This window comes from Ambystoma mexicanum, chromosome 2q, assembly GCF_040938575.1.
Source record: "Ambystoma mexicanum isolate Mex_15411 chromosome 2q, UKY_AmexF1_1, whole genome shotgun sequence".
NCBI lineage: Eukaryota > Metazoa > Chordata > Amphibia > Caudata > Ambystomatidae > Ambystoma > Ambystoma mexicanum.
This window is the reverse complement of record NC_090924.1, coordinates 1,105,527,893-1,105,540,161: the sequence shown is the minus strand read 5'-3', so window position 1 is coordinate 1,105,540,161 and position 12,269 is coordinate 1,105,527,893.

Genomic DNA, 12,269 nt, shown 5'->3' with positions numbered 1-12,269 from the left:
ACACCCTTCAACACCCCCTCGCCTTTGCCCTTGAGGCATTTTTTAACATGATAGGCCATGAATGTTCAGAGTTACTGTAGTTATTCAACAAAATCCACTACTGCCAGTGGCATATTTTGCACGCCTTGCTCGTTGCAACAATTCATATGTAAAACGTTGCCAGGTTTTCTTTATGAAGACACTTATTAAAAAACAAATTGTTTAACTGATGTATTATTTTATTCGCCCGACTCCACCTTTTTCCTCCAACTAATTATATTTTTTTAAAACATGCTCTAGTAAAATGGAAACTGCACACTGAATGGACAAATCTATTAATTTAAATTAGCCTTGAAAAAGCACCCACAACAAAGTGAAACATGTCAGCACAAAACTGCAATAAGGCTTTGTGTTTTGAATAAGAAATAGTTTACAAAATGAATAGACAAGGACTCTCTCCAAAAAATGTTGGTATAATTACAAAGTAATGTCAATTAACCAAGGTCAGTTTAAATCATGTTTCTGTTTTATTGTATCTTGAGTTGCTGGGACCTTCGAATGCATGGAGGGGCAGTCAATTATAAATGATCAGAGAACATGCTCATCTGTTAATATGACTGTGCAATAAGAATCACGTAGGAGCAGTACAAAAATCAGAGTGGTTGTATCCAATACTGTGGCTCATTTCCTGTTTGAATTACTTTCATATAGGAATATCATGGGTCATCTTTTAAGAGGTTATGCAAAATGATAGACATTTGACAATTCTCACATTTGTATTATTTGTTTTTTCAAAAATATGTATTTATATACATGCGAAAAATACCAAAACAATACTAATTTATCTCTGTCAAAAAAGAAAGGCTGAGCCTATGGGAACACACTATACCTGACTTGCTTGGAAATCATTGCATATGAAAACACAGGAACTGCTGCAATGTGCACCCAGTCACAGGAGTCACTAAGACTAACCTTTTGTTTGGCAACTCACAAAGTCATGACATCTCTTACCTGATCATTCTCAAGCACTGGCAGTGTTCTGGGCAACCTTCCAAAACACACTTTTTAACCCATCTACGTTATCGTAGAGGGCACCCAAGCATATGCAAATCAGTCTGGTCTGGTATTACCACCATTGCAAGAAGTCCAGCGCAACCTGCTAGTCCACATCCCAGTTCACAAAACCACAAGAACACAATAAAAGTTTAATGTTAGATGTCGTTGATAAGGGGCAGCTTCGTTCCCTATGATGCAGCGAGCAAGGCCTCCACTTCTGGGAACACCCTCTCACACATAGAGGGACAAACTATATCATGGGCTAAATACAGGTGGTGTGGCAAGTTGCGAAGAGCATTGCAAAAGGTTAAGATTAATTCGTAAATTCCATCCTTCACATTTCTTGGTTATAGTTTGACTCCCCATGTGAGAGCGGGTATTCCAAGACATAGGTCGCTTTCTTGCTTCATATTATGTCTATTGCATTTTTCAAGGCCTCCTTATGATTCATTAGCTATTATGCTCTCAAGACTTATCATCATAATAATCTCAATCATAACGCACTTATCCACTGTCCAATCCACAGGATGTATTCCTAAATGCAGCACCCGTTTCTATAAATTGAAATTACTATTTGGTACTGACAGGGGCCAACCACTGTCTACCTCCTTTCTCTCATCTCCTTGCCTGCTCTCCTGCAGGGTTCCCTAGGGCTCTCTAATATCTATGTTCATCTCTAATTGCTTCAGGTGTTATTCTTACATAGACGACACTCAGATCTTGCTCCATTTGGACCTTGACCAGAGTGAGGTGTTGTCCCGCAATGTGAGTGCCTGGAGGCTGTGAGAGGCTGGATGAGTGACAACCGGCTTAAACTCAATGGGGACAAGACTGTGCTACAAGTGGTGGGTGCTTCTTCTGATCTGGGCTCTTGGTCCTCTTCCTTCTGGCCAGCCTCACTTGGTGTTTTTCCTATTCCAGTGATCTAAGTGAAAAATCTTGGTGTCTATCTCTCTTCTTTCTATGGCTCCTGTGGCTCCTCAGGTGAGTGCAGTATGTATGACAGGACACTTCTTGCTGAAGGTTCTTTGCAAGGTTCTGACTTTCCTGCCTTCTCACCTACATTCAGCAGTAGTTGCCTCACCATTCACCTAGATTATTGTAAGGCTCTGTATTTGGCCCAGCCCATGGATCTGATTCATCGCCTCTAGCTATTGCAGAACCTGGTGGCATGGTTAGCAATAGCCACCCTGTATGGATCTCGCATTAGCCTGATTTTGAAATCCCTTAATGGGCTCCCAGTGTAAAAGAGGCTAGTTTTTAAATCTCTGTGTCTGGTCCTTCGGGCCTACTACCAGGTGGGAGCTGCTTTTTTGCAGGAAAAATGTCTGCTTTATACTCCAGGTAGAGTGCTCATTTTCAGTAATGAGTGTCTGCTCGCGGTCCCTAGATTCTGTCTCCATAGAGGGGGGGCTTTTTCAGTGGCTGCTGACAACCTTTGGAATGACCTACCAGCTTGTTTGAGGCATACTAGGAATCACTTGCAATTCCGCCATCCGCTTAAAACCTTGTTTTTCTAAGCGCAGGTCGGCTATTGTTTTTTGTGTGTATTCTCGCGCAAGGTGCCTTTGGATGACATGCGCTCTACAAATGCATATAACACAACTTTCTGTAATGATTTTCAGAGTCCTTATTTCTTATTAAATTGGATACACATCCAGATTCGAGTGTTGGATGTTATAGGAGGTGGGGGGATTCTTAAGGGGGTAGGTTCCTGTAATAGATGGAGGTACTTCTCCCATAACTTTTCGAATTGGGATTCTCTCCTTTGGAAAATCTAGGTCATGTGGCAGTGAGTCTGGACAGCTCAGTTTTCTAGTCTTCTATGGTGGTTCCTCTATTGATTTCTAATAGCCTAAAGAGGATTTTCTTGCAAACTACTAGAGATTTTTTAATCCACAGTTTAAGAGATCCAGGTTGTATATGTATTACTAGGTAGGTGTTAAATATGACAGAAAGGGGAATAGTTTTGAGATCTAGGAGGTCATTATGACCTTCGAGGTAGGGGGTTAATGGGGCCGGTCGAGCTGCTGGCCCGTTAACCCCCTACCGCTTCATTACGAGTCCCGCGAGCGGTCCAGCATGCTAACAACGGGCCCGTTGTTAGCATGCTTCCCATTCCCATTGAGCCCTATGTGGGCTCGAATGGGGATGGGTTCCTGGAATGGGGAAATACCGGGCCCTCTAAGGTCGGAATGGCCCCATTCCAGGAACCCGGACCCGTTACCCAGAATGGGGGTCGCCATCCCGCAAATAGCGACATGGCTACTTCTAAGGTCGTAATGGCCCCCCTAGTCTCTGCATAAGCTTGATTTGTGTACACATGCCCCCCCAAAAAACATGTAGATCTTTGGGTATGTGCTCAGCATGTGAACATGCATGCCTGTGCCTTTATCACATGGCCAGAATCTGTCAGCATTCACCAGTTTAAGCTTGTGAATTTTGAGGGGTGTCCGGTATAACCTTAAGCATAGTTCTACTTTGCAGTTCTCCAATGTCTGTACATTCCTATTTTCATTGCTCTACACTGAGGAGTCTCCATTAATCCCATCCAGTCTGTTCTTTTCAAAGAAACACATTTTATGTCAATAATAGTAGCCATCCTTTGGATTTTTAAGACGGTAGGCCTGCATAGGACACTTTTGAAGAGTGAATCAATAGCAGTTAACATGGAGACAGAACCAGCAGTCATGTCCCATGGCAAGTCACTAATGTTTGTGTATATAAAGTCACTTTGCTAGCCACTCCTTCCAACATAGCAGTGTTCTATTTTCATTTAAGTGTCAATTCTTGTATTTGTTGCTGCTGTGGGATGTTTTTATACCACTAGTCCAGACCCTGCAACATTACTGTGCATTGCTTGCATCAAGACCATCAGAATGGGTGCCGGAAAGCATGCTGTTTGCTAAAAATCACCCAGAAGTGCGCAGTAAAAATCTGAAAAATAGGCCACCATCCACTTTTGCCTATCTCAGTGGTAACACAGGAGACCACTACCAAAACCCATCATTTGGCAGCCCAAAGAGCAAGACTGATTGCAAAAGAAACACAGAGCTGTGTGAAAATCTGTTTTTCTTGGTTGTCAAAATTGCAAAAATCATGGCTCACAAACCACCCAAAAGACCCAAACTCCTTGTTGGGTGTTAAAGATCATTCTACTTCAAGAATCCACATAAATACAATGTCCACAGAAGTACACTTATCAGAAGAAAATCCACATTGAAGATACTTGCTGGAAAGAAATATGTCAAAAATGGGTGAAATACTGTTACTCGCCTCTGTCAGACGCTGGCGATCTCTAAATCTGCCAGGTGTCTCAAAAGCTAAATATGCCAAAGAAGGGACTTCCATCAAATGCAATATGGGGCGCCACACATTGATTTTCATGTTGAAAAAGGCTGGAATTGAAGATATGTTTGCTTATTTTCAAATGTGTAACTTTAATTTCCACAAAGAACAATGTTACAATTTACTGTAAGATAACCTGATTCAGCTAAACTCCAAGAGGTTTCCCACACTGAGGTTCAAACACATTCCACACCTTCTCCCTGAACAAAGGAATCTTTTCCCCTGGGCTCTGCTGAGTATCTGACAGGCGAGTGTGAAAGGAAATGGGAGGGGCACTCTGGCATGTTGCTCTGAGTGTAGACAAAGGACTCCCTTGAGCTGAATGAAAATGCTAATTCGGGTGTGACTGACACCAACTGCCCTGGTAGGAAGAAGCCCATGTGACTCTCTGACTCAGCCGAGCCTTGGAGGCGCACCAGACTGAAAATGGGGATTTGAAACTAAAGTAACTGTATGTTTTAGAAAAAGATGTATAGCAAATTGTACTGAACTGATAAAAATATGGGATTTATAGGGTATTAAAATGAAAAATTTGCTCACAGTTTAAAACTAATCTGGAATCTGTATGACATTCAGAAACTGAACCACAAAATTGTTCATATTCTAGCTATTGAGATTATGTTAGGAACATGAAAAATTACAGGAATATGACCAGAGGGTATGTGCATGCATGTGTAAAAATTGGTACAGAACTGACACTGTGTAACCGCCCAAAAGAGCGAAAAACTGTCATTTGTGAACCAAACTCGTAGGAAGATAAGACTTGGACAGAAACTTACCTTAGTCAATCTATCGTGTAAATATGTATTATGAACAAGTTGTGCATATTGGAAATATGTTTTTTATGAAAAGTAGATTTTCTGGTTGGACACAAAGGGGAATTTTTTTCTTTGGGCAATAAACACAGTGTCACTCTGACACATGATGACCCATCATGACACACTGTTCCTTTCTCAAATCAGGAGGGGGGAATTTTCTGACCTATCAGATCCTTAGAGGTTTGGGCATTGTATAATCAGCCTCCCCACCCCTTTGGAAAATGGATACATAGGGACTGTTGAGGACCCAGAAAGACACACACATTCACTCATCAACTGATCCACTGGCGAAGCACCCCGAAGGATGATCCAGAACCCATCTCCAGAACCAGACTCCAGACCAAACTCCAGAACCAGACTCCAGAACCCTGAAGCAGAGGCCTAACCCAAAAAAGCTGAACCCTTTTCAGCAGGCCTTTTAAAATCTAGCAACCTGATTTTAACCCCTAAACTTCCACAGGGCCTAAACCATTCAACAGCCTGGCTTAGCTGTTTTGCTGCTTCTGGCCAACAACCCTTGCTAGAACCCAAGATCCAGATCAGTTCAGCAGAGCTGTAACCCAGAACCCGTCAGATCCAGTCCAAGAGGCCGTGCAGACCAGAGTGCCTTGCTGAGAGCAGTCCAGGTGTCCTTAATCATGTCCGGTGGCGAGTGAAGTCCAAAACATTGACCAGATCAATGATGGGCCCATTCCATTCAAAAGCCATAGTAAGTATTTAGTATAGAACTGTCCATAGTCATCTCTTAGTTTAAAGAAATCCTATTCAATCCATTTCAACCTATCCAGAACTGCATTATAGAATCTTGTCTCCGGTTAACAGACATTTCGTCGAACAAAAATGGTTGACAAGACATTTGGTCGAAACCATTTGGTCAAAAGACAAATGGTTGAATTTTTGTATTTTTTTATTTTCCCCCCAAACCCCTTTTTTTTCTAAAAAACTCTTTTTTCCCTAAACTAAAACCTAAAAAAAATATATATATGAATAAAAAAAATTCGACCATTTGGTTTTCGACCAAATTCCGTCGACCAAATGTCTTTCGACGAAATGTCTTTCGACGAAATCTCCGGACACCCTTGTCTCCATCCTGAATCTTTCTCATTATATAGTCTGTGATAATTGTAGTGATAATCTTCTGTGCACTGATATTTTTCTGAAGAAAGTCAAGTGTTCTGGCGCACAAAAGTCAGAGCGGAAGGCGCCCTGTTCTGGTGGCTGTCCCGTTGGGTATCTTGCACTTTCATAGCCCCTTAGTATAAGTCCATCTTGGTTCCTAATCTTTAAAGCGCATCTTTCATTTTGAAATCTTGACTCTTTTGAGAAAAATCTACCTTCACTAAAACCTCTGTAACTTTTGAACCGTACGTCCTAGAAACGAAATCAGCTTTCAAACGAACCCAAAACGACATTCCAATTCCTTATAGTTTTTCTGTAATCACATTTCTCGCACGCAGAAAAGTTGCAGTGAATTTGCATTTGGCTCAATTTCAACACTTGTAAAAACAGATATTTCTTGATTTCAACTTCTGAATTTCGTTTCCATCTGCTAACCATTCAACAATCATTGCTAGTGTTTACCTGACCCAATCCAAAGCAACTCTCACTAGTTCTGAATCTCATTTAGCGAATTAAAATCATTTTTAGCATTTTTCCCATCCAATTCCAACCACATCTAAAAGCAATTGACCTGTTTTAAAATCATTACTGTTCTCTCTAAGCTTGCTGGGGGGAATCGGGATTGAAACTGCAATTGTTGATTGTTATTCCTGAAACCTGTGTGCCCTCATTCCAACTCTTCATATTGCATATTGGGGGGAAGTGAGTAGTAACAGAGGGAAAGAGTGATCATATTGTCTTTGGTTGAATTCATATCAAGTTTTATTTCTGTGTTGCTTTCCTTCCTATCATTGCAATTTCTTGAACGCATACAAAGTATTCTCTGCTAAATTAATCTTCCTATTCCTACTCCTAATTGATTAAAGAGATTGTTGATATTGTCATATTACCCATTGCTGATCATTGCATAAATATTAATAAGTGTGATATTCAGATATTGTTCATATTCATAAAAGTTTGATATATATAGTGTGCAATTCCTCAAATAAATCTTTTAATTTGCAAAACAAACCTTCTTCTTGGTTGAGTGAGACTTGGGGGATTCAAAGAGAGGGGCGTTATATAAGGGTACATCATACAGAATTAAAATAATTTTTGACATAAAAATACATAAATAAGGGTTTCCATTGGGCATCCCATACTAGGCATTGACTTAGTTGGAGTGCTGGATTAAAATCACTTACACTGCCAACCTGCACCATGACACTTGTCTGGTAGCTTATGAGGTTCGGGAGACAAAATACACCTTTATGTGCCTAGTGCTGACATTTCATTAAGGACAGCTAGGGTTTACTTTGTCCCAATAGAACTTACCAGAACAGACATCTGTTCATTGGGATCTAGATAGAACACACCCAACTAAATAGTGCTAAGAGTACTGGAACAACCCAGGAATTATTTTTCACAAAAATATTTCTAAAGAATACAAGTTGTCGACTAACATAGATATGTGCTATATTCCTTGCACATTCTAAACACTTTTTTGTCTTTTTCTTGCTTTTTTCTTGTTACATGTTCCATTTTAGGATCTTTCTCTACAGCACTTTGTTTAAGTTGCATTGTTTTTTTGTACATATTATGATTTGTTTTTGTTTGTAATCAAAAGGAAAAAAATGCTTTGTATATATTTGTAAGTATGTGTTTTCAATTCAAGTCATTTGTTTTCTCAGCCTTTGTAGTGTATGTGGGTTTTCCTTCTGGACATTTTCTTTGGGTCAATCTATCTAAGATACAATCTATAAGTAAACAGAGTTAAGGTTACTTGATATTGCAAATGGGTCATGCTTTATTCAATGACAAACAATCAGGACGAACCTTTCTCAGTAGCAGTACTATTTTCTTTGTATCAGTTTATTTTGTGCCAGAGTCTGCTACTTCTCACCACGGGTACACCGAATATTTGGGTGCAGTTTTTTTAATCTTAGACAACCATAGGTTGTCATTTCGGCAAGGTGAGCACAGGGATTAGGGCACTAGGTTTCAATACTTTGAGAAATTTGCCCACCCACCTACGCACTAGAGAAGAAGCAACTCTGTCTAGTGCTCTAACGTTGGACCTCAATGAACCTTAGTACATAAATTTACACAATTTCTCTTGAATGGGCAGACATTCCCGCGTGGCTTGCGGATCAGGACCAGGCTGCATATAAACTATGGCAGAAAATGCCACTTTAAGTTACACCGAAGAACAGACATTAGACCTACTTTCGGGTCCTTCTTTTTTTGATCCCCTTGGACCGAATACACCTGTGTCCTCAACTAATATGGGAGACGATATCTTAAAACTTAAGAAAAAGGTCTTTAGGACAGAACTACATGGACATTTTCTGAAAGAGTATCTAAAAGCAAGCATCAACCCCACCAGCTTGATCGTTCGAAATGAACCTTGCCTCTTCCTAGAAGACAAAGAATACACCACAGATTTCAGTTACATTGCTAAAAAATGTAGCAGAGACCTCATGGTCCTTATAGTAACAACCGCACAGAGGATTAGTTCAGAACTTCAAAAATCCTTAGAAGATGAAGAGAGGAAATTCACAAACAACACACTTATCACTGACGCCAACAATCAAATAGAGGCAATTAATAAACAATTTGCCATCTTTAAAACTAACACCCTAGCTAGGAAAACCAATAAACTACAGAAAGATATCAAAGAGTTCAAAACAGAACTAGTATATCCCTACACAACTGAGGAATATTCTAAGAATATTAAACAGACTGGTAACTCCCAGTCGGGACAGCAAAGACCAAGGAGGAGAGGTGTCACCTTCTCAGGGTCAAGCAGCAGCACATCAAGTGGTAACTCCAATTGGGGCTATAACCCTTTTCAACAGAACCAATTCGGCCACCCACAACCACAGAATTACCCACCACCTCCTCTACAACCTTTTTTCAGGCTGAGGAGGGATAGGCGGAGGATGGGGTCCCCCACCATGGAATCCCGGCTTTCAAGGCCAACGCAGACGGCCGAGACACAGGAGAAGACAAACTTAAAGCTAGATCAAGAATTACCTATTTTTAACTTGGCAAAGGCTCAACTTACTGCCACACAAATTTCAGTACTTTGTATGGGTTTATCATTCGTACCAACCAGCAACACGGATTGGTATAACAGTGAGATGGAAATTTGTAGGTTCTTACGCACTGTAAGATTACGCTCATTCTTTCATGAACATGAAGACAGAGAAACCATCCAAGATACAGGTTTACATCCCAAATCTACCTTTACGCCCTTGGACAATCAAGTTCCAGAAGACCTTCTTACATTTGAAAGATTTGTCCTGCAGGTCCTCAGAGTACCGAGTAAGAGAAATAGTCCAACCGGACACCAAAATATCACCAGACAAGAAAGAGAAGCCCTCTCTGAATTATCTAAGCAACCAGAACTCATTGTCAAACCCGCGGACAAGGGGGGCGGGATCGTGATTATGAAATCGGACCAATACCATCGCATGATAATGGAACTCCTGAAAGACTCAGAGAGTTACAAATTGCTCAAAAAAGACCCTACCAAAGATTTAAAAACAGAAATTACAGCTATGGTCTTATTCGCACTAGAAAGGGACTGGATATCAGAGAAAGAATCGGAATTTCTCCAGACATCACAGGGAAGAACACCCTGCCTATACGCCCTACCCAAAATCCATGAAGACTCAATTACCCCCCCTGCAAGACCAATTGTGTCAGGTTGCAGGTCCATACTCGAACCTCTATGTAAATTCTTTGATCATTTTTTAAAACCCATCAGCAATAAAACAGAAACATATATCAGGGACACTATGCATACCATCCAGTTATTTGAAAACCTAGACTTTGACAAACAAAAACAGCTACTGGTCACTCTTGATATTAAGGCATTATACACCAACATTCCCCACCAGGCGGCAATTGACTGTGTATATGAATATCTGACTGCAACAAATACCCAGATGAAAACTCCTCCAAAATTCATTATTGAAATCATGACATTTGCCCTATGTAAAAACTTTTTTGAATTTATACCAACAGTTTTACCTACAAACAAAAGGAACCACCATGGGGGCAGCATTTGCCCCCATCTTGGCTATTTTCTTTATGGCCGATTTCGAACACAAATTTGTCCTCAATCAAGTCAACAGATGGAGAGATCATATCAAACAATGGCGTCGATATATAGACGACGTGATATGCCTATGGGAAGGCACAGAGGAGGCTCTACTAGAGTTCTGCTCTTGGCTCAACACATGTAGTCAAGACATTCAATTTACATTTGAATACAGCAATTCTTCTATTCACTTTTTGGACTTAAGAATTGAACACGACCGAGGCAACTAATATGTACCAATGTTCGCAAACCCACAAACCGCAATACCTTGTTAGACTTTCAAAGCGATCACCCCCAACATATCAAAGAGAATTTGCTGTATGGCCAATTCCTAAGACTTCGTAGAAATTGCACTTCCTTGGATAACTTCTACCATGATGCCAGCCTTTTAAGCGATAGACTAAGACAACAAGGCTACCCCAAAAAACTGGTGGCAAGATCACTCAAAAGAGCCTGATTCACATGCCGCGATTCACTTCTTACACCTAAAATGCGGAATGTAGAGAACAATCCAATCACATGTGCCATCACTCATGGTCAGCATGCTTTTCAGATTAAAAAAATCATCTACAAATACTAGCCCATAGTCAGACTCTGTCTACCAGACCAGGAAAAACCCAGATTTGCGTTTAAGAGGGGACGCAACTTGAGAGAACATTTGGTACATTCCATGTACAATAAAAAATCCCCCCAGACAAATATCTGGAGCCTGCAACCACTTAAAGGGCACTATCCATGCGGAACTTGCTCAGTATGCCAATTTCCCACCAAATTACAACAATTTCAGATCGGAGAAAAAACATGGACCCTAAATGACGTTTCAAATTGCAAAACAAACCAAGTGGTTTATTGCATTGAGTGTCCATGCCATTTGCGCTAAGTCGGACAAACCATGCGGAACGTTGGCACACGGATATCTGAGCATCGGTCAAGAATCCGCTGCAAAAATATGACATCTCCATTAGTACAGCACTATATGGAGAAAAAACACAATACTCATGACATCAAATGGTGGGTTATCGAACGGGTACGCAGTGGACCTAACATTCAGGGCCGTCTGCTAGACCTAGAATGCAGATGGATACACAGAATGGACTCTGTGATCCACGGCCTCAATGAACAACAACTTTTTCCACAAAGATAATTAATTGTTACAGAAAATCCAGCTGCCTCCTTTAACCCCTCCTCTCTCTCTCTTTGTTTGAGACCTACGAGGACTTTCCAACACAAAGCCCCCATGCAGCACCAATTTGACCCTGGGTGACTAATAAGATCATACCAGGACAGTTTTCAACTAATCCTCTTTTTTATCCCACTTAACATATTACACTCTCACAGGTGGGTCTTTTCCATACCAGACCCTTTTACATTCAACTATGTTAATACCCATCACACAGCCAGAGACTGTCGATGCAAGAGAGTTTTGTTTTCCTGCTGGCGATCCATAGCTGATGAAATCTTACATACTCCAATCAGGACACCCCAAAACCTATACAGACACGGAGGCACATCATGATGCATAATCTTTCTTGCACTCATAATGCTCTACCCACATCATCCTTTGATTCGATACCTACAGTAGTATGATTATGGACCACGTGACTACTTGAAACACACCCCTCTGCGGCGAGCCGGATCACGTGACATCCACACTGCAAGTAAAAGCAGCCACACGCACAATCATTCCCATTCTAATATTACCTCCGGGTTGCCTCTTTGATAATATTTGCGGATGTTTGAGTAATCTAACTCAGAACACCTTTCACAGCACGGAGACACAGGCAACACTGGCATCATTCTCTTCCGCATTGCAAACACCAGAGCCAATCAGGATTCTGAACTTCTCAGCATCCTGATTGGCT